Source organism: Tenrec ecaudatus, chromosome 6 (assembly GCF_050624435.1).
Source record: "Tenrec ecaudatus isolate mTenEca1 chromosome 6, mTenEca1.hap1, whole genome shotgun sequence".
In the NCBI taxonomy this organism is placed as follows: domain Eukaryota; kingdom Metazoa; phylum Chordata; class Mammalia; order Afrosoricida; family Tenrecidae; genus Tenrec; species Tenrec ecaudatus.
The window spans coordinates 72667131-72691224 of record NC_134535.1 but is presented as its reverse complement, the minus strand read 5'-3'; the positions used below and the strand labels follow the sequence as shown (position 1 = coordinate 72691224).

The following is a 24094-nucleotide window of genomic DNA, read 5'->3' as shown; positions in this document are numbered from 1 at the left end:
TCTCTTCCTTGTGTCCCTCTGTAAGGGAATGTCCAGTTGTCCACAGATGGGCTTTGGGTCTGCATTCCACACTCCCCCTCATTCACACTGATATGATTTTTTGTTTTGGGTCTTTGATGCCTGATAACTGATCCTGTTGACATCTCATGATCACACAGGCTGGTGTGCTTCTTCCATGTGGGCTTTGCTGATTCTCAGCTAGATGGCTGCTTGTTTATCTTTAAGCCTTTAAGAGCCTAAATGCTGTATCTTTGGATAGCTGGGCACCATCAGCTTTCTTCACCACATTTGCTTATGCACCTGCATGTCTTTAGGGAATATGTTGGAAATCTGAGCATCACAGAATGCCAGGTTATTAGAACAAATTGTTTTTGTGTTGAGGGGGTACTTGAGTAGAGGCCCAATGTCCATTTGCTACCTTAATACTAACCTATAAATACATGTACATATACATGCCTGTATTTAGACCTCTATGAATGCCCTTTGCCTCTGGGTTTTTCCCTCTATTTCCTTTTATTTCCTATTGCCCCACTATCATATTCAGCTTTCATTTGGGTTTCAATTGCATTGCCCTGACTCCTCTTTTGATTTTTTTTCTACCTCCTCTCAGCCAACCCACTTCCCATATGTCTTTTTGTTTAATTCCAGTGACTTACATGTTGTTCTCATAACAGAAGCGATTCCACCAGTGTTTCAATATTCTCAGGGTCACCCATGGTGGACAGGTTCCAGTGGAGACTACAGAATAGGAAGACCCAGTGATCCAACTCGGAGAATTAGTTAACAAAACCCCTATGGATCACAACAGCACACTGCAGGGGACTCAGCATGGCACAGGACCAGGAAATGCCTTGTTCTGTTGTGCATGGGTAGCCATGAGTCAGGATTGCTCAACAGGAACTAAGGGCAACATAAGCTAACAGATTTTTAAAATTCTATTTTTTTCCAGTCCCTCCTGCTCAGCCTAATTTAGTATTCATCTGCCTAGTCTCCATGACCCAAGCCTCTCCTGACTTTGCTGAATACACCTCACCACTACATTGGCTTTTGAAATTACCGGCAACATCTACCTGTGTGCTCGACATTAGAGGCCTGAGACAACCTGGTTCCCCTCACATTTTCTGGTTTGCTTTTTACTTGAATCCTTGGATAGCCTGCTCCCCAAATGGAGGTTTTTCTTACTTTTGCAAATTCTTCTACAACATTAGACTGTGAGATACTTTACAGCAACGTGTAGATTTTTCCACGGTGTGTGTTTAATCGGCTTTATATTTGTATCTCCAAGCATAGTCCTTAGCAAATGCAGTATATATGTATATATTCTGTTTATCATTAGGCCAAGTAATTAAATTAGAGCTGTGGAAAAGGGGTTGTGCCACATCTCCCTAATGCAATAAGCCAGTGGAATCAAGCACTCTGAACTGCAGACATTTCAATAAAGAAAAGAGGCCTCTTTCTTGGGTGTGGTGGGCAAAAGAGAAGAAAATCGTACTATCATCCCGGCGAGCATGCTTCTACCTCTGTTATCCAACTAGATGCTTTCAGGATTAAGATATGTCCTTCTTGGAAAAACACAGTTGACCATGAAAGAGTTAACGATTCTGCTGGTTAATGGCTTCCATACAGCTGGACCTGGTTCTTGGGTTATTTGTTTTAAGAAGAAAGTCAGAGAAAGGAAATTGGGTCCCCAGAACATTTCCTGGACAAATGAGATGCACAGCACAACCCTTGCTTGGGTCTCTGAGATAGTTAACATTTGTTGTGCCAACCTCGCCAATGAATACATGTGGGATTAATTGAAGGGCAGAGAGATAAATGGCTCAGTGAGCCTCCCCTTTCTTGTCTCTTGCTCTTTGATCATCGGACCAGTGTGCAGCTGCCTTGCTTGTTCTGTGCCTCAATTTGCAAGCTACACTACCTGTGGGATACCTAACCCATGGACAGTGTCACTGTAATTTGAGGTTCCTTCAAGAGCTGCTTTTCCAACACCATTGGAATTTATATCTCTTGAGCTGGGGACTGTCAGACCTTGTCATCTGGCTGACTGTTGGTGACCTACCTTGCTGTTTGCTGCCTGTGCCTGGATAGCCTGAATGGCTCTACAGAGGACTACCCAGTGACCCTCAAGACTAGAAGGACTGCCAGTGTCTCACAGCTGTCTCACAGAAGTGAGATGCAGTCAGCCATCTGTACTGCTTTATAGATTAATTGCTTATTTCTTATGTTATGTATCTATATATGTATAAATCTATCTATCTATATAAATCTATCTATCTATCGATCTATCTATCGATCTATCTAATTATTAGTGTCCTGGTTTTGTTTCGCTAGAGACCCCAGTCTAACATAGTCTCTGTCCTGTTCTTTTTTCCTCCCCCAACCTTGCTCATCACTGAATGTTTACCCTCACTTTTGTCATAAATTATAGTGCTCCACCACTTGTCTAAAGTTGGTAGGTTCATATTGGTGCCATAGAGCAAACATCTTGGAGACATGCTTCAGTAAGATTGTAGTAAGGAAAACCCTGGAGCAGTTCTATTGTGTAACACATGGGATCATGGCTATGGGTTGGAATCAGTTCAAAGGCAACTAACAACACTAGCAACGTGATATTAGAAACTGAGACTTACGTGTCCTTGGCTTTGTGTATTCAATCAACTGCTTAAGCCGTTGCAGTTCACAAAGTTTGATGGCCTTCCATAGAGAAGGATTATATAATCTTTCTTCATTCTGCTTTCCTCTGACCAATGAAACAGGAGCAAAAGTGTCATGTGTCACTTCCTGGAAGAATCTTATGAGTCTTCATGTAACTCCTCAGAATCTCTATCCCTTCAGTCTCTTTCATGAAGCCTATGGGAAGATAGTGTATGAATCATTAAGTGAGCACTATTAGCAAGGCCTTTTTCTCAAATATGATGCATATAAATTATGAACAACAATCTTTGTTTTTACATCACTGAGATTTGCTGGGGTGGGGGGGGGAGGAATTTGTTGCTGCAGATAACCTGTATTGTTGATACAATTCTGGATCAAATATTAGTAACAATAAAAGCCCAAAGATTTATCATCTAGTATTAATGATGTAATAGATTGACCTTAACCCCCCCCCCCTAAAGAACCTGTTGGGATCCAAATCCCTCTCTCTGTTTGTAGATGCAGTCCTGTTGGAAACTGGAGTTTCCTTTGTTATGTCAATCATACTATGTCTGTGTAAACCACTGATATTGAATGGATTACAAATCATAGTGGCCTTTTCTGTAGGATTTGAACTGCTGACCAATGCTTACCTGCCATCACTGCCGGGGCTCAATTTTATCTAGTGTCCCAGACCTAATCACTTCCAAGTTATAAACAGGGCATTTAGAAGAAGATGCAAGCACATTCTGTAGACGCCAGATGACCTGTGAGAATTACCAAGGACCAACAAATGCCCTGGACTTTCCCCAAGGAAGGAGCCACATGGTGGAGACCCTAATTTGGGCTTTAGCCTCTGGAACTATGAGAATATATATATATATATATATATATATATATATATATATATATATATATATATATATATATATATATATATATATATGATCTTTAAAGTCAACCACTCCTGGTCTTTGTCTTACAGCAACAATTCGGAAGAGAGGACAAATTAAATATACAATGATGTCCCATTAATGTTCTCTCAGTGCAATACATTGCAGACATAAAAATACAGGTATCTCTTCTTTTTGAAAGTTCATGTCGTGCTCCTTTTATGAAGGATCTATATTGGTACCTGTTATCACTAACAGAAGGAAATTGAAAATGGATTTTCTTTTTTAATGAAAAAAACCCCCCACCTATTATTCAGTGTTTGTTTTGCAGAGAGCTGTTAGTTAAAGAAGCATTTTTCACCTGGAGCAGGAAGAGAGTTGCAGTGCCAAAATTCTTTCCTGGGAACTAAACTCAGAATTTCATCATCAAGTCAGCATAGCATTGAACTATGTCTGTGAACTATGTTGTTGGTAGGCCCCTTCAAGTCCATTGAGACCACTAGAGACCCGACATTCAACAGAACAAAATACTGCCCAGTCCTGGGCTAGTCTCACGATAGTTGCTATGCTTGAGCCCAGTGTTGCAGCCACTGTGTCAGTCCATCTCACTTCAGGTCTTCCTCTCTTTTGCTGCCTCTCTACCAAGAATGATGTCCTTCTCCAGGGTCTAGTCTCTCCTGATGAAATGTCCAAAGTACATTAGAGGACTTCTCACCATACTTGCCTCTGAGGAGCACTCTGAGCATATAAATTACAAGACATATTGGTCTGTCTTTTTAGCTGTCAATGGTGTTTACAATATTCTTCTCCAATGCATCGATTCTTCTTTGATTTTTCATATCCAATATCCAACTTCTACATGCATGAGGCAATTGATATACCAAGCCTTGAGTCAGGTACACCTTAGTCCTCCAAGCAACATCCTTTCTTTTCAATGATCTAAAAAGGTCTTGGGCAGCACATTTACCTAATGCAACTTATCTTTAGAGCTCTTGACTGCTGCTTCCATGAGGGTAACTGTGAATCCAAGCAAGACAAAACCCTGAACGTGCCCATCTTTTCCTCCTTTATTATGATGTTACCTATTGGACCGGTTGTGAGAATTTCGGCCTTCTTTTACAGGAACCCATACCGAAGGCTGTCATCCTCGATCTGCATCAGCAAGCATTTCAAGCCCTCCTCACTGTCAGCAAGCAAGGTTGAGTCATGTGCACATCCAGGTTGTTAATAGACCTTCCTCCGATCCAGATAGACTCTGTTCTTCCTCAGGCCATTCAGTTTCTCTCTTATTTGCTTAGCATACAGATGGGAAGTATGATGAAAGGCTACAACCCTACGCACACCTTTCCTGATTTTAAACCATGTAGTAGTCCCTAATTCTACGGGCACAACTGCTTCTTGATCCATGTACAAGTCCATGTGCAATGATGTGTTTGGGAATTCTCATTCTTCTCAAGGTTATCTGTAGTTTGTATGGTTCATAAAATTAAATGCCCTGTCATGGTCAATAAAGCACAAGTAAATACCAGCTTTCTGGTATTTCTGCTTTCAGTCAGTGTCCATCTGACTTGAGCAATGATATCCCTTAGTACACAGCCTCTTCTGAATCCAGCCTGGACCTCTGGCATCTCCCTGCCAATGTCTTGCCACAACCATCTTTGGATGATCTTAGCAAAATTTTATTTGCATGTGATATCAATCATATTGTTCTATAATTTGTGCATTCTTTGGGGTCACTTTTCTTTGGAATGGACACAGACACGAGTCTCTTCACATTAATTGGCCAAATAGCTGCCTTCCAAATTTCCTGGTATAGATGAAAACTTTTTTCAGTGAACACGTAGCAAAGTTTATTTGAGGTTTTATGTGCTATTTGTTAGGTCGAATTTTTGATCAGGGAACACTCAAAACTTTTTCTGGTGTAAATTAATGGTAATTGCTTCTATGCTTTATGTCCTTTCAAGTTACAAAAGGTTAAACAGATTACTTTCAGACAGCAGGGGAAACCTGTGATATGAAACTTCTTCTAGGTCCGAACTTCAAACTGAGAGCTATCACATCAAGTATGGCTCATAAGGACCCTACAGCTCAGACTAGAACTGCCCCTGTGGGTTTTTGAGACTACATGTTAACTGCACACTTCATTGTGTTCATGCGGAACTTGTGCATAGATCAAGATTCAGTTGTGCAAACAGGACGAAGTTTAAAACCAGGAAATTGTGTGCATCGGGGTTGTATCCTGCTACCATACTTATTCAATCTACATGTTGAGCAAATAATCAGAAAAGCTGGAAATATATGAAAAAAGAATGCAGTGTATTGGGATTGGAGGTAAGATTATTAACAGCCCGAGATAGGTAAGTGACACAACCTTGCTTGACATGAGACTTGAAACACCTGCTAATGAAGATCAAGTATTGCAACCTTCAGTGTGGATTACAACTCAATGTAAGGAAAACAAGAATCCTCACAACTGGACCAATAGGTAAAATCATGATAAATGGAGAACAGTTTGACGTCAAGGATTTTGTCTTGCTTGGATCCACAGTCAATGCTCATGGGAGCAGCAGTCAAGAGATCAAAAGATGAGTTGCATTAGATAAATCTGAGTATTGAAAAACAAGGATATTACTCTGAGGAATAAGGTACCCCTGAGCCACACTATGGCATTTTCTATTGCTTTATATGTTTTTGAAATTTGGATATTGAATACGGAAGACCTGAGAATAATTAATATGTTTGAATATGGTGTTAGAGAATAATATCGGAGGCATCATCGACTGCCAAAAGGACCAACACATCTGTCATGGAAAAAGCAGGACCTGAGTGGTCCTGAGTGGCCAGTATGATGAGGCTTCACCTAAGTTACTTTGGGCATGTGGTTAGGAGAGGCCTGTCCTGAAGAAGGATACTTATGATTCTTGGTAGAGCAGAGGGGCAGCAGCAACATCCAAGAAGAAAGCTGTCAATGAAATGGATTGACACAGTGGCTGTTATAGTGGGCTCAAGTATAAGAACAATTGTGAGGATGGCCCAGACCAGGCAGTGCTTTGATATGTTGTGCACAGAATTGCTATGGGTTGTGTAGTATGAGTTGGGGGAAGCCACCCCCCCACTAATCTCTGGTTCAGTAAGCACAATTGTACAGTTGATTATATATATATGTGATTATGTTGACATATAATATATGTCAACATATAGATGATATATGTTGACATACATGTCATAATACTTGATTATATGTGTTGACATATATATGACATATATGTCATTGACAGGATGTAAGATAATGGAGTCAGACACATTTCATGGTAGCATGCTCACCTCAGCACTGCTTGGTGGTCCACATGGAGAGAGGGGGAAGGGAAGGAGGACCAGGGGAAAGGGAAACAGGAGAGACGGAGCCGAGGAGAGAGGGGACTGAGAGAGACCAGCAAGAGAGACTTCTATTGCTAACCAGGGCTTATATACCTTTGGGGGTGTGCAAGCCCATTAATTACAGGTAAAGACATATGTCACAGGAAGGGGTTGCACTGTAGGTTATGCAGCAATGAGTGGAGTGGTCTAGGGACATGCACGCAATAGGAAGAGGAGGGATTGAGGGCATACATGTGACAAGATAGGTGGGTTCTATATTTAGGATGGCAGCTTAACTTTGGATGTCACTGAGCAGGTTTGATCTGTTCTCTGGATCTCCAAAGGAACCATTATCAGTAGGGCGTGAACTCCACCTACAGAAACCAAATCTATGACAGCAGGCGTCCATTGTCCTTAACAGCAAGCAGGGGGCGGGCACTGCAGTCTGGCAACTGATCAGCCTCAGGGAGGATGCCTGTGAGCATGTGACTTCCCCCCACAAGTCCCCCTTTTGTTTTATATATAAAATTCAAAATCCACATGGGCGACATGGTTATTTTCTATTCATTAAAAGCTATCAAGGCAAAACTTCATGATCCAATTAATGTAGCCAAAAATTCAGACTTACCGCAAGCATTTTGAATTCAGGCACGGGGGTAAAGTCTCCCTATGCCCATCTTCTATTGGAGGAATGTGTGAGAGAGATTGGATGCAACGACAGAAGAAATAGGGCCAAATAGGAATGTGTGTTTCTATAGTTAAAGCTGCTGGCCACACAGCAACCAGCTATGTGCTTGTAAGAGACAACCTCAGATCAGTACCATAAAGGAGGGTAAAGTGAGGGCAATGTCATGAGAATGTGATTAGGACTTACCTATAACTCTCAAGGATGAAGGTCCCCCTCCACCACTAGAAACCTAGCCTTCCAGGCTCCTTTGCTAGACAATGAAGGATTCGTCCTTAAACACTCTCTTCCCTTTCTCTGCTCCTGACAGTGTTTGCCTTATTCATGAACTTCAAAAGTGTCATAGAGGCCATATGATTCTCCTTCACACGCCTTAGCTTTCTATAGAAGCAACACACGATAGCCAGGACAAAAATTGTAACCCAGGCTATGAGAAATACTTTGAACCCATGCTCGAGGATCCAACACTTCCAGGCCATTCACCAATTGCTTAATTATATCAGAGCCGGGAGATGCCTCGAGTCTGTCTTTGATGTTACACCTCGCTGGGGTACCACTCACCTGTCTATAAGCTAAACCCCAGTTTTTCAGCACATTTTTTGTTTGTGCTGAAAAGCTTAGCTTATACACGAGTATATAAGGTAAGTAAATTTTGGCTTCCAGCTCTCAGAGAATTAACAGAGCTGACTAATTGGGAGAACTTCTTACCATACTTTGAAAGACTGAAAAAAATCTTAATAAATTTGTTCAGCTGTTCTAGAAGTAACTTAATAAACAGACTTTTCTCCAAGCTTACCAATAAGGTTGCAAGCTCAGTTAAGTCATATTGCTCTTCCGACTTTTTATACTGGTTTTTACAATCTTGCAAAATTCTTTCTTGGTTAACTTTTCTCATCCCCTTCATGCTGGCTTTAGGGAAAGTTAATGGGCGGGTCTTAGGCCCTCCTGAATGCCCTAAGGAAATGAACCCATTCCAGAGTTTAAAAACCTTTTCCCTTCAATCTCCAATTCCATGGGAGGGCACTGTTGTTTCCCCACAACTGCATTCCCAAAGACCCCTTCACTTAAGGGGTGGTCAGGCTTCTCAAATACTCTTTCCTGATCGTTGTGACTTTTAACTCTAGGAATGAGAGGAAGCGAAAATTGGCTTAAGCGATCTTCCTTTTTTATAAACCATGGTATACCAGATTTTATTACTGCCTTAATTTCTTCATAATCCTTATCAATAATTCCAGCAACACCTTGAGAATTTATGTTGGACTTTCCTAATAAACATCCAATAATTCTTTTAGGTAGCGGACCCCGATTACCGCTCTTAATTTCTAATTTAATTACAGCTTTTGGCTTTTCCTCACAACTCTGATCCACTCCAGTATCAATTTGAATGCCTTCAGTACTTAGGTTAAATCTTCCTGATATAAACTGTATTGCTCTTTCAATAAGAGGTTCCTGCTTTTCAGAATCAAAGGGCTGTGCTGGCTTCTGAGCCACTTCTTGGTTAGCTAATCCAACTGCAGTGAGAACAGAGACTGGGTTTCTGCCTGTTTGGCCAAGGTCGGGTCTCCTGCTGTGAGGTTGGGAGATACCTGAGATTTCTGCCATTCAAAGATTCTCTTGCTGGGTTAGGCAGAGGCTTTGCCTTCTGTGCTCTGTTAGGCAGGACTTGGATCAAGCACCTTCCTCTATTTTCCCGCCAGGAAGCCTTTGCTAACGGCAGCCCTTTGCTGTTGAATTTCGAACATTGATTCGCCCAATGAGTTCCCTTCCTACAGCGGGGCCAGAGTTCAGGGTCTTTCAAACCCGATCTTGATGGCAGGTCCACCCTGTCCTCTAAGGTCACTGTAAGTTGGCATGGACTCAATGGCAGTGGGTCTGGTTTTTAGAAAGTAAGCTTGCACTGGTTCTCCCAGAACATGTTCAGATGAACAAATGTGGCATAGAGGGGTGATTTGAATGGGGCATAGTGATTTGAGTGGGGCAGCGCAAACCCAGAGGCCAAGCTAATGAGAGATGAGATGCAGCTCATGGATACCAGAAAAGAAGGACACATCTTCTGACGTGGCCATTTTTGTCCAATCCAAAAAGTCTCTCTCTGCTCCCTGACAAAGTTACAGTTTCAAAATACAGGCATACCTGGCCTCAGGTGCAGAGGTTAGTCAAAGGCCCTGGTTTTGATGGCAGGAAGATGCTGAGAAACAGAGTTATAGCATTTCTCATACTAAGAGTGGATTGAGAGCTTCGTGATAAACTAATTATACTAGGGACTGTCAGTTGAGTACATGGTTCATTCTTGGGTGAGTCAGTCATACAACGATAAGAGGAGAGAGTTAAAGAAATAGATATTTTCCCAATAGAAGTAAGGAATCCCCAATACATGGAGCTGGTGCTATATTGCTATCTCCAAGGTAAGACAGAATCAGAAGGCTTATGTATTTTCTTCTGATGCTACTAAACCTCAACCATTGGTTTATTCATCTAGACCTGCATAAAAATATGCCCTTGGTAGTGTTTGCCATTTTTTTAAGGTCACTATACATGTGCATGCATACACACATCAAGCAAAACAAAATAAGACACAACAAAGCCAACGCCCCATGTGTTCAGCATAGAACGGCACTCTGTAGGGTTCTGTGGGCTGCTCCCTTTCAGAAGCAGATAGGCAGGCCTTTCCTCCCATGTACCTCTATGTGGGTTCAAATCACCAACCTCTTGGTTAGCAGCTAGGCACTTAACCATAGATGCCATCCAGGGATATATATCTGATTGTGATAATATAGTAATCCAATCATCCTTTGATTTTGAAGGAAGCATTTATTAAGTCGGTATGCATTCATTATCTATTTGCCGATCTCCACTGTTATAAGTATATAGTAAATGAGATCTCTGCTTCAGGACGTTGCCATGTTGCTGAGAAACACAAACAAATACTTGTATGGATTAATCTGGTGCTATATATTCTGCAAATTGTCTTCATATATTATCTCATGTTTCACAGCAGTTTGGGAATTTTCAGCTGACTGAGACCCAGAGATCAAGTTAAGGCCCAGGTGTTGCACATGAGCAAACCTGAAAGTCAGAGGGATTGTGGTTTGCCTTTACCGTATCAGAATCAAAATCTTCTGATTAAAGAGCAATACGTTTTCTCACAGATCACATTTATTTTTCCTGTGCCAATGGATATATCAATGACTCTTCTCCATTTTAATATACATTTTAATTTCCAGTTTGTTCACTTCGAGTCTAAGTTTGTCAAATTGCCTGAACTACTTTTCAAATATTTGAGGTTTGGTCTGATACAAATCATACTGATGAAGAACATTTTATTTTAATTTACAAAGCTGTATATATATTTTAAGGGAAAATTAAAACATATGTTTCTGATTCACTTACAATTAAGTCAGCATTTCATTTCATAATAGTTATTTGCTTCTTGGACACTTAATTTTCACATCCAAACAATTTATCCTTAAAGTAGAAGACATATTTCATAAAGAATAAATTAAATCTTCCCTAAAAGTTATCTATTCCTTAAAACTAGTGCTATTTCATTAAGATCCAAACTTAATAAACGTTGCTCATTTTTACCAAATCCAGCTTCCCCATTTAAAAATTTTTCCAATTCTATACATACATGTCATCTAATTTACATTATCTCAGAATCGTATAGAATATGTATCTCAGAGTTATTGAAATATCTTTTGTTGTCTAAAAGGAAATAAGAATGAGGGAGGAAAATGTACTAGGTAAAAGAAGTAATAATAACAAGCCTCTTAAATGAATACCTCTTTTCACCATTCAGACATGACTGAACTTGGCATTGAACTTGTTCTTAATTCAATCCATCTGTTCAGTGCCCACTACTTTATTTTTAGTGCTACCATTTAAAATCGTCTGAAATACTTCACAGTGCAAATTATCAAGGAACATAGCATTTTCAATAGAATAAACATATATATATTCGCCAAAAAACCATCACTTCTGATGTGGTGATGTTCATCTTATGTCGCTCTAATTCCAAGTATACTTTTCAAAAAAAAAGAGAGACAGAAAGAATGAATATCCAATATGATTAACATTCACACGAGGTTTATTCAATGGGCAATTGGTTTTAAATAATTAATTTAATCATGTCAAGAAATACAACAAATCTAAAAATATGCTAACTACAAAATAGAAGATAGATACCCATTACCTCACTGAGCACAATTGTGGGAAGCAATGGAAACAAACCAAGAGCTGGCAAGCCCCTTATGACTCAGGGCAACCCTGGACACGCCACCGAGGAGAACTGTGCTCCACGGAATTTTCAGTGGTTGATTTTTTTTTTTTTTTTGGAAGGAGATCTCTCCACCTATCTTCTCAGACTCTTCTGGGTAGCCTTTAACCTCCAACCTCTTGGTTGGCCAGCTAAATGCATTAATCATTGGAGCTACAAAGGCCTGCAGAAACAAAGCATCTCAGTGGAATTCCTAAACTATTGTAGATGAGGGAGTCCCTAGTGAGCAGCAAGCACTTTGTTGAAGTTCAGACACTGCCACTCTTTTCAGATCCCCTGGCATCCTACTGAATCCTGGAGTGGGAAGTGAAGCAGCAACTGTAGAGGAACGTGTCTGGAACGGTGGTTAGTCTGGGACAGCAACCAGCAAGCCATGCCTGGGACATACCCAACTTATCCCCTGCTGCTCCTCCTCTTTCCAAACAGCACTGCAAGTTTCTGAAAAAGACCTACTTGTGTTGCTTTGGACTACAGTTTCAGTCTCTGTGTATTTCAGAACCAGGTTTCCTGTTTCAGCAGGAATTCTTGGTATTTATTTTTAAAGCTCAAAATCAGAAATTTCCCTATTCTAAAACTTAAGAAAAAAATGATATGAACTATACATCAAAGGTACATAACCATAGGGAGTTTTCATTTTATGAGAATCCTGCAGTTTTAGCTACTGGGATAAAATGTTTCATGCAGAATAAAGGGTTGGGAGCCTTTTCCTTTCCAATAAGGATCGAAGAGGCTTGTTGAGGCAGAGGGCGTACAACATAAACACATAGCCTCTTGCTGTTCTCGTTCTGAGCGTGGCCAGTGCTATTGTCAGAGGCAGTGTGGTGTCGACGGCAGGGAAATGGCAGAACGTTTTCAGAGCTGGAAATGACCTCGGAAAGAATGGAGTGAAGGCAGCCCTTCGTGGAGGAAGGCTTGCAGGTTTGAGTGATTTCCCCAAATACCAGAAAACAGCAGAATTGGTGTTCAGGTCCCAAATCCAAGTCCATTGTCTCCACTCCACTCTAAAGTCTACCGGAACTCAGAGACAGGAAATGCTATCTTAACTTTCCCACCAGCAGTGTGATTTCTCTAGGCCTCATTTTCTCCATCTGCGCAACACAGGTGTGGGCAGGTGGCAGGGTGCTAGGGAAGCAGACTGCATGATTTTAAGTTCCTTTCTTATACTAAAAGTCTATGTGTGCTAGCCAGATAATTACATATTTGTAATGTACAGAAGGCAAACTTATTTGGAAAACACAAAACCTATGTATCTACTTACCCTTTCTGAATGACTTGTATATAATCATTAAGTTTGATCATGTATGTAAAGATATTAAAATGTCTGATGCTCAATAAAAGGCAGCTCTTACCATTCTCACCCCACCACTCATCTGTCAGTTTGGGGCACCTTGCATGCTTCCAGAAGAGCCCTGGAGGTACAGTGGTTACAAGTTCGCCTGCTAACTAGAAGGTCAGCAATTCAAAATGCCAACAGCTCTTTAGGAGAAAGATGGTATCTTCGTCTCCTGTAAAGTTGTAGTCTTGTAAACTCACCGGAGAAGTTCCTCCCTGCCCTGTACGGTCGCTGTGAGGCAGCACCAACTCAATGGCAGTGAACATGTTGTGAGGATGCTGGAAGGTCTGCTACCTCTGTTTCCAAGGCAGGCAGGGCTACCCATGGAGAACTGCCTGCAGCAGTGCTTCCAGAGGGAGACACACTGGGAAGAGGTTTTGGTAAACTTCTGCAAATGAATCAATAAACAAATGATGGAACGGAGTAGAATTTGATTTGATCTAGTCCAGGAAGATGCCTCTCATCGGCTGGCAGCCTCTACACAAGAGGCACACAAATGAACTCAAACATACCTGAGCCCAGGAAGATGGCACAGCACCAGACAACATTCCTCTCCAGTAAGCATAAACCTAACAAACCCCACCCACTGCCTTTGAGTCAAGTCCATTCTCATGGCTTCCCTATAGGATGGAGAAGAATGACTCCTTAGTAGGGTTTCTGAGGCTGCAAATCTTTATGGGAGCAGAGAATCTCATCTTCCACCCAGAGAATGGCTAGTGTGTTTGAACTACCAACCTTGCGATCAACAGCTTGATATTTAACCCATGGCACCATCGTGGCTCATTTGGTTATACAAAGTCCCCAGGTATCAGACCCGACTTGGCAGTAACTAGCAGCAAGAATACTCTCCCACCCTCCAAGAGGCAGGCCTAGTTTTCATTCCTGTGCTAAAATGTCTTCCACAATATTGCTTCATCCTAAGCTGCAGATAACCTCTCAGCCTGTTCCTGCCTCTGACATATTTCTATCTCTAAACTAAACCTGTAATTGAAGGCTGACGGGGCTTGAAGAGAGCAGGACGCGATGAAAGGCTGGGAGGGGCGGATTTTAAGAAGGTGGCCTCTGGTCCTAATGGAGAAGGAATGATAGGTAAGAAGATCGCATCCTAAAACTCCAAAAAGAGAAGCCACATCTGTTAATAGTTCACTACCCAGAATAATGGAAGGGTCAGCTGAATTTCTGGGGATTTCCTGATGACTTCCAATCTCCCAAGGGATGGAAAATGTTAAGGACTCAATTAGCAGTGCCCAGAGACAGCAGGGGGAGGCCCGCGGTACAACCCTAAGGGTTTTCTTGGCTTCAGTAGGCCCAGCTCTAGGGCTTTAAAGCAGCTCAAATGCAGCTAATATTTGCATATTGCCAATCATAGATCTATCATGAAAATTTTGCTGTATAAGCCACCATCTGGGACTCCCTTTTTAACTCCCGGTGCTTTCCCAGATCTTTGGTAGCTGTAACTCTTTATGTGATTTCTTTCGATTTATCCAATTCATGGCTCCAAGCTTTCCAGTAAGCTGAGCCCAAAATGAACACCTCTCCCAAGCCCCCTATGAAATATGCTCACACATGATACTGCAGGCTCTTCCCCATCAACAAACGACAGAAAAGTGGGGGAAGGCAACTTTTAATCCCTAATACCCAGGAGTCCTCATTATGTTAGAGAACTGATCCCTGGCACGAGAGTCTACTGATGGCCAAATTTTCAAGCCATGAGGGAATCCATTTAGTGTCCAGTAGCAAGAATCTGCTAATGTGTACCCTGGTTTTCTCAAGCAACAGTGGTACCTGCGAAAAGAAAGAACTTCATTTAAACCAGGGGACCAGGTTACTCATGTGCAGGTTTCAGCCCTGTGGTTAATATATTGTCTCAAGGATCCATGAAATTGTTTCTGTGCACAGGGGGGCAGGGGGAGAGACAAGGGAACAATTTTGGCTACTCTCTTTGCTTTCCCTTATGGTAATACAGAGCCCTTTCTCATTCAGGGCTCCAGGAATAGTTCTCATCTTGAGGCAATTTGGGCTAATGGACTGTGGAGTGGCCTTCTGGGAGTTAATCTTGAGTTTGCTGCTGACTGCCAGTGCAATCTGCAGTGGGCCGCCCCTTTGCATTTTCAAATTCCTTATCTGAAAAATGGGGACAACTCTCTGTTTCCTCACCTCACACTGGCCTTTGTGATTAACTAATGAAGGTGGGCAAAGTTCATGGAAACCAGAAAGAACCTTATAAATGCTAAGAAGCATTACTATGACCACACCCAACCCCTGGTCTGGTTCATTTCCTGCTAGGCCAGACCCAAGAAGTCATTACATTGGACTTGTAGGTTGGGGGTGACAGTGTTTTGAGACAGCTGTCCCATTCCTTCAGATTTTTTTTCAACTAAAATTTCAGGCTTATGTTTCTACCCAAAGACAATAATGGTTTAAATGAAATGGAATTAGCTGTGACTATGGGAAAGATACATCACTGTCTTCTAATTCCCGATTTTATTTGACGTCATCCTTAATATTACAGTCAATGAGAATTCATCCATCACCCACAGTGGGCAGTCCACCATGGTGTTACCCGCATGTCCTTGCACAAACTTTATTCATTCAGTATATTATAGGTATGTGTTATACACAAGACTTATAAAATCCAAACCACACCCACTGCCATTGAGTCATTCTGACTCACAGTGACCTTATAGGACAGGGTAGAACTGCCCCTTATCAATTTCAGAGACTGCAACTCTTTACAGTAGTAGAAAGTCTCATTGTTCTTCCTCAGAGTGGCTGATAGTTTTGAACTGCTGACCTTGTAGTTAACAGTCCAAGGTGTAACCACTATGCCATCAGTGCTCCTGTACTGAGACCGATAGCACATTGAAAAAACACAACCTTGATTTTCAAAAACACATCAGTCATGGTCAATTCCATTTCGATGGTGGCCCCGTGCCTGTTAGAATAGAATTGTGCCCCATAGGGCACTCAATAGCCTATCTGTCATCAGATCCCTGGGCCTTTCTCTAGACATGCTTCTCAATGTCTCCAGCCTCCAACTTTTCAGTTGGTCGTCCAGCACATAACTGTGTGTGTCCTTAGAGACTCCAGGACCAGACCTTGGGTCCTGACTCATTGTGACCGGATAGGACTCCATAGGTTTTTGCCCTGAAAGGTGATGCGTTTGAACCACTGACCTCAGCTTCACCAAAGTCCATCACCCTTCACTGCAGGCCTTAGCACATGCTGCTCCTTTCGACAGGATAGTGATTTCCCCTCTCCCCTCAGACCTGCAGGAATGAGTCCCTGGGTCACTCCCATTTCTCAAGGTCCCAGTTTAGACAGTGTCACATCCTCCCGGAACCTCTCCTGATGCCTCAGATGCCTCCAATATGACTCGGTAGCTGTATAGCTCTCCCATTTTTTGCAAGTTTCATATAGAAATATAATTTACTATCCCTCATATTTTGTACTAGACTGCTAGCTCAGGGCGGCATCATGTGTCACTGATAAAGCATAGGAAGCTTGGGACAAATATAGGTGAGTGAACCAAGGACCGCGGATGAATGAATGACAGACAATTTAGTCGAGCACAGCAAGTGCATAACAGAGGGACAAGGGAGTGAGTATGGTCTAGAAGTGTGCCCCACAGCCTATAAGTGTGCAGCTGAGCTGCAAGAAGGAAAATCCTTTCTCTTTCATTTCTCCAGGGTTATTTCTCACCTTGACTACATGATACCTAGTACTAGGATCTAACTCCAGGATCCCTATGTCTCCTCCACCAGTATAGGTTGTTTATACCCTACTGGGTCTCTTGTTTTCTGCAATAGTTTTGTAACAAAAAACGTCAACTGACATAAGTCTCGGTGTACTTTTAATTATAACTTTAAATTGAGTTTTTAGGTAATCCATTTTATTCAGAAAGGAGGGGAGCCAAAGAGATTTATTGGCGTGTTTGATCACAATATCCAAATTGAGTAAGATATGCTTTTCAAAAATTTTAATGTATATTGTCAATTTCTGTTTTCCCTGAAAATCCGTGTTGACATTGATCCAAAAGCATTCGGTAAAAATGGTATTTTACCGCATATAATTATAGACTTCGTGTTGCTCCACAGCTGTTCTCTAGCAGTCTCATCAATCAATCAGCAGCGCTTACTGAGAGCCTGCTGGGAAAAGGGCTTGGCCCAGTGGTGGGAGCTGTGGGGAAAGAGAGGAAAAGGATAATTAGTCTGATGCCTGGCCTCAGGCCGTGTGAAATCTAGTTAAGGCATTAAATGACATGTGTATAGACTAATTGATTTTTTGAATAAAAAATAACTATGTACTGGTAAAAATCTGCCCCCTCAGACTCAGGAGGGCAGGAAATGCAACCTTCTGGATGTCTTTGCTACTCAAGGTGTGATGGATCAGCCTCAACTGGAAGCTAGCTAGAGGCGCTGCGTCTCACCTTTGGCTTGGAATCTGTGTTTTAACAAGGTCACTAGGTAGTCTGCAGTAAAGGTTAAAGTACTTGCAGCACTGTTGTGGTAGAAGATTTTCCCAAGGAGTCCAGATGACCTGCCTTGAGCCACATGGGGTATTTGGTAAATGAACAACAGATTCACCCCCAGACCTGTTGAGCCATCATTTCTGGTACCAAACTCAGGAATATACAGTATTATAAAGCTGCCCACGTGAAGGTCACGGTCTCTAAAATTTGACAACTTTTGCTTCTATCCAGAAATAAATGAGACCTAAGTAATGATGGAATTGTGATTATTTTTAGTAACCTACAAATATTTGTGAACACTGAATAACCTGTGTCGATGCTTATGTGAATTATGGATTGAATTTTGTTCCTTCAAATATGTTGGATTCTTAACCCTTATACCCCTAGATGCAATCCCATTTGAGAATAGGATTTTGCTTGTTGTGTTCATGAGAACATTATCAGTGTAGGGCTTTTCATATTTGATATTTAATTTGATGAGTAAGTTCTACATAGAGGGGTTAAAGGTGAAGTGGAGGAAAGGGAGATGCCATGTAGAGATCACCAAGAAATCCAGGTATGTTGGTGCCAGAGAATCTGAGACTGGAACAGACAGCAAGAAAGCGTTCTCAGAGATGTAGTGTGTTGCTTTTGGGCTTCTAGCCTCCTAGCCCAGGAAGGCATTGTAAGTGTAGTAAGCTATTAATTGGATTGCTAAATACAAGGTTAGCAGTTTGAAAGCACCAATCACTCCCTGGGAGAAAGATGAGTCTTCTACTCCCATAAGACCGACAGTCTCAGAAATCCACTGAGGCAGTTCTATTGTGTCCTAAGAGACCTACTGCATACGCTATCTTATGATTTCTCTAATAAACACTGTAAAAATATCTTGCGTCCCTACAGGGAACAGGGTATGCTGTTAGATTATCTCATAATATACAGGGATGTGGAGACAGAGAAATACAAAGCCAACCTCATGGCAGCTGTGTTGGCAAATTATATCAGACCTAGAAGAAAGTGCTATAGTTGCGGAAGGATGGGTCATGGTCAAAGACAGTGTAGGGAGAGCAGGCTGCTGCCCCAGTGAGCTTCCAAGGCTGGAACTCTGCAGAGTAGAAAACCCTGTCTTTCTCCAGAGGAGTTTCAACTGCTGACTTGCAGTTAGCAGCCCAACGTGTAACCCCTACACCACCAGTTCCTTCTACTTTAGCTTTCTTAATCCCAAAGTCCCACACTGGCTCGATCTGATGGCACCCCAGTTCTCCATATATACTCTGTCAGCTGAGGCTTCGCTGCCTACAATATAGCCACGTTTGAAGCAGAAGGGTGGGTCCTACCAATAGAATCCTTTAAAACTCTAATTTCAAAATTCAGAATTTTAAAACTAGAAACGTTCTTGCGGTCAGTTTGCTGCACTGGTTTTTAAATCTCAGTTTAGGAAAAAAAGATTATGCTGATGGTTAAAGAACCCTGCATTTATTTGATCCAATTTTTTTCAAAATATCTTTTCTATATTTGTATATTATTACAAATAAGACTGCCCACAAATGTGTCAGCCACCTAAACTCCTTTACCTTCTAAACAATGTTTCCGGTACTGTCCTTAAACCCTAAATAAATCAAGGTTATTGCTATAGAGTGGGTGCTGATTCACAGTGACCCTTTTGGTTTTGGAGGTCGTACATCGTGATGGGAGCAAAACCTCTCATCTTTCTCCCACACCGCAGTCAGCAATCCACCACGATCTCTGTCCCCGACACCTCCAGGACTGCTTAAATAAACACATAGCCATTAGAAATCGTATTCTAATATGACTTGTCATTTTCATATTGTTGCTGTTAATTGTCAAAGAGCGGATTCCAACTCATCGTCCTCCCACGTGTACCAGTACTTTGCACTGCCATCAAAGTCGTAGGTACATCTGTGGCCACTGTTTTAGCAGCCATGTCACTGTCCCTTGTTGAAGATCTTCCTCCTTCTCATTGATCCTTTACACAGTATGATGTCCCCTCTGGGACTGGTTCTTCCTAACAATAATTTAAAAACAAACACACCAAACTCACTACAATGAAGTCAGTCTAACTCATAGTGACCCTATAGGTCAGAGTAGAACTGCCTGTGACAGGTAGGTTTGTTGTGCCAACATGGCCAATGAACCCATGTGATGTGAGATTAGTTGAAAGGTGGAGAGATAAATGACTCGGCAAGCCTCACCTCCTTCTCGCTCTTTGATCATCGGACCAGTGTGTGGCTGCATTGCTTGTTCTGTGCCTCCATTTGCAAGCTACACGACCTGTGGGATGCCTATCCATTGGCCTGTGTCGTTGTAACTTGAGGTTCCTTCAAGAGCTGCTTCACCACGCCCCTGGAAGGTACGTCTCTTGAGCCGAAGACCTTCAGACCCTGTCATCTGGCTGACTGTTGGTGACCTGCTTGCTGCTCGCTGCCTGTGATCAGATAGTCTGAATTGCTCGACGGAGGACTACCTCCAGAATTGAAGGACTGCTGGTGTCCTACCTGTCTCACAGGAGTGAGTTGCACTGAGCCATTTGTACTGGTTTATAGATTAGTTAACTATTTCTTATGTTTTCTAGCCATCGATCTATGTAAATATATACAAAATTATGAGTGTCCTGGTTTTGTTTCTCCAGAGAACCCTGTCTAACACACTGCCCCTATGAATTTCAGTACTGTGTCTCTTTACTGGAGTAGAAAGCCTTGTCTTTCTCCCACAGAATAGCTGAGGGTCTGATCTTGCAGTTAGTAGCCTGATGTGTAACCACTAAGCAACGAGGGCCAAAATAAGGGAAACAAGTCTTGCTATTCCCCCTTCCTAGGAACATTCGCGCTACACTTCTTCTGACACAGACTTGACGCTGCTTCTGGCAGCCCATGGCGTATATAATATTCTTTGTCGACATCATTGTGTTAGGCCAGGTTGACTAACACAAATTCAGTGACACATATATGTATAAGAAAGAACTTTATATCACGGAGTAATTTCATCTATCCAACAAACATCTCAGCCCATCCAGATTAAGTCCAGAAGGCTGATGCTAGTCCAGAAATCCCACCAAGCCACATGCAATGATATGGAACATAGGAACATCTCTGGCCAGTGAGTGCAAAGTCCCATGGATCTGATGGCTGTGGCTGAATAGCAGGAGCGTGAAGACAGAGAGACAGGGAGGTCCCCATGGCCCTCCTCATGGGAAGGCCACCCCCAGAAGGAGACATCATCATGCTGTGACCTGATTGGCAGGCTAGACTCTACCCCTACACTCTATTGACTAAGTTGACATGAAATTATGTAACTACCACAATCCTAACTGATTTTCTTTTTCATTGTCTGACTTTCACATGAAGCCACCGGCTTACCTCAGGTGTACTGAAACCTCAATATGACTCCTTTGCTTTTTAACATTTTAAAATATTTTGTGCAGCATATTTGTACAAGGCAATAGGCTGTTTGACTTCTTGCCTTGTGTTTCTGTGTTCATTGATTGTTTGCTTATATGTTTCTGACTTTGTGTGTGTGTGTGTGTGTTTGTGAATTACGTGAATCCTGATGCTGAGTTCTCATGCCAGACTCACTATCATTGGGTAGATTCTGACCCACAGCAACCCTTTTGGGCAGGGTAGAACTGACCCTGTGGCCTTCTGAAACAATAACTTCTTATAGGATTAGCAAGCCGTTTCTTTCTCCTGCAGAGCAGCTTGTAGACCCGAACTGTTGACTATGCTGTTAGCAACCCAAGGTGCACCCAGAATGCCTCAGAAAGCATACTACAACATGTCAAAAAATAAACAAGCAATGTATGTATGTATATATGTGTGGATTGTGGTAAGAGTTGTATGAGCCCCAATAAAATGATAAAAAAAAGATTGCAGCCAAGAAAACCCCCTGGAGCAAGTCTTCTCTGTAGAATTTGGGGTTGCCTGGAGTTGAAATCAAGTCAACACAACAACATTGTCTTTCCAAATAAGCTGGACAGTACTTGTAACTCATGGAGTGGTTTCCTCTTCAGAATTAAATCACACCAGCTGTGACCAGCCACTTCATAGCATCAACTAGCCGTGGCCCAAGTACAGAGTGTGAATTAGTGAATGCTGTTCTTATTGAATGCGATAAATGAAAATAAGTTAATAAAATAAATAGGCTTTTGCCTAACTGAAAAAAATAGACATACTATTATCGTAAAATCTCTCAAAGGGAAAATAATCATGAAAATTGCTGCAACACAGTTGTGAAGCCAAAGGTGCATTGACAATGAACACACAGCATGAACATTGTGCTCAGTGTAACTTGCTGGATCCCAAATGATATTGTTTGCCAAGTGTGTGTCTGGCATTGTGGGTAGGCACCCTTGAGTTGGTTCCGACTCATAGCACCCTTATGTAAACTCACCCAAACACTGCCCAGCCCTGGGCCATCCTCACAGCATCCTGAAGTCCCCGCACTTGAACCTGTTGTAGCCACGACGTAAGTTCATCTGGTTTTCTTTCTTCATTTTAAATGGGTTTAATTAGGGGATGATAAGACTTAATGCCCCCCAAGGACCGTTTTCAATGTGCTACTGACCCGTGCGGTCTGGGAACTTCATCTTTAAGCCTTTTAAAAACAACAGTTTGGGCCCCAAGTGACTGTTTCAGATGCTCATTCCACACTCAGGAATGGAATTTGAGGAATTCCTCTCACAAACAAAAATTCAATACTTTTAATCTTGTTCTCTTGAAATAGGATTGGGAAAAAAAGCGTCTCAGAATGTGTCAGAAATAGTTTGAGATTTTGATTTTATGTCATCAAAATTCAAGCGTCTACACTTCCAATATTACATTTGTTTCCCAAATACGGCTTCATCCTTTTCTCCTTCATCATACAAATGAACTTCCTCTAATCTTTGTCTTTAAATTCAGTCCTTGCCTGTCTCTCTTTTCTTTTATTGAAGAGATTGCTTGGAAAGCATCAAATAAACCTGACATTTAAACCCCTTCAATATATACCATATATCTCTCCATTTCTGGGAGACTAGAAGCTTATGTTAAACTAGGGCGTGGGGGCTAGAAATTATCGCGAAGAAAAGTGAGTCATTTTTTTCTCCTTTTCTTTTCAAGAAATAGTTGCGCTAAATCTGAAAGATGGCTGCAAGCTATTTTTCCCTTCTCTACAAAGTTGAAACCTGTAATGACCCATTCACCTCTTTTGCTAAAGACAAAAGCCGTGGCTTCTGTTGCTGGGATGCTTCAAATGAGGCCCAAATTGGAGGCTGCCTGAATACTCTCCACTTCTGCAAGTTTCGGAGTGTCCTAGGTCCATGAGCAGGACAAAGGGTTAATGTAGTACGACAGCTAACCCAGCGTTTTGAAGGTCCAGTCTGTCCAGAGATTTGGGGGACAGGCCTGGTGAGCTACTTCTGGAAAATCAACTATCCAAACCCGTCTGGGGCACCCTTCTCAGGTGTCACCAATGACGTAGCCGTGGATTGGAATTGATGGCACAGCAACTGACTTCTGGTGAGATTAGAGCTATATGACATCATCAAAACCCTGCAGCTGGATGAGACCTTAGAGATTCTCGACAGGGCCTTCATTCGAGAGAGGGGAGAGGAAAATAGAGAGCGCTTAAAGGGATAGTTTTGGGGGATGTGTGTGTGTGTGTGTGTGTGTGTGTGTGTGTTTGTAAATGAAAGCAATTTTGTATAGAACCACAAGTAAAATCTAGGCAACTTCCTTCTACAGTTCACTTATTGTGCTTCCCAAGGGATGCAATGAGAAGGGCTTCCTATTCCCACTCCAACATTTGAGTGGGGCATGCCTAGGGGCAATTAAAATATCCAATGCCTGAGTAGCAGTGGGCATCCCTGGTGGAGGAAGTGTGGGCTCTGTGGGGTCCCAGAAACTGCTTGGAGAGAGGAGAGATGGATTTCCTTCCTCACCTAGTTAGGACACGTGATCTACAAGTGAGTTTATCTCCTAAGAGATGCTTCGCTATAAAGCACCTGAGGAGGAAATCACATCCGGCTCCTCTCTGACTCTGTGGGAAGGACAGCTGGTCAACTCTGTCCTCTCTTCTGACCTTAGGCTACTGTGGGGGTGGCTGGTATTGATGGGTGCTGTCCAGGTGAATCGGATTCAGGGTGGCCCTTTAAGACAGGAGAGATGGCCCCAGCGTCCAAGGGCTATTTTCACAGGAACAGATGACCCGGTTTTTGCTCCAAGGGGGTAGCTAGTGGACGTAATTCCTGACCTTTCGCTGACATTCCACTTTCAGTGCAACAGAAATGAAGATGGAGGGCTCGGGGGTGGGGGTGGAAGCGATTTCATAGCACAAACGGGGCTGATACACAGACATTGCGGAAACACTGAGCAGTTTAGCAAGTTTACTGGAATCTCAGGGAAAGTGGGAGCTAAGCCTTGGGGCTCTGGTTCTGAAGCCTCATTCTTAGACTTAAGCTAACTACTTCTCC

The 24094-nt window shown here is 42.2% G+C and overlaps 1 long non-coding RNA gene across 1 annotated transcript; it reads right to left on the bottom strand.

Moving 5' to 3' along the window:
- Positions 1–17140: 17140 nt before the first annotated feature.
- Positions 17141–22250, bottom strand: LOC142450854 (uncharacterized). The gene is made up of 2 exons (XR_012784964.1): positions 22036–22250; positions 17141–17357 (listed from the first exon to the last, which is right to left on the bottom strand). It is a non-coding gene; the product is annotated as an uncharacterized LOC142450854 (long non-coding RNA).
- Positions 22251–24094: the final 1844 nt, after the last annotated feature.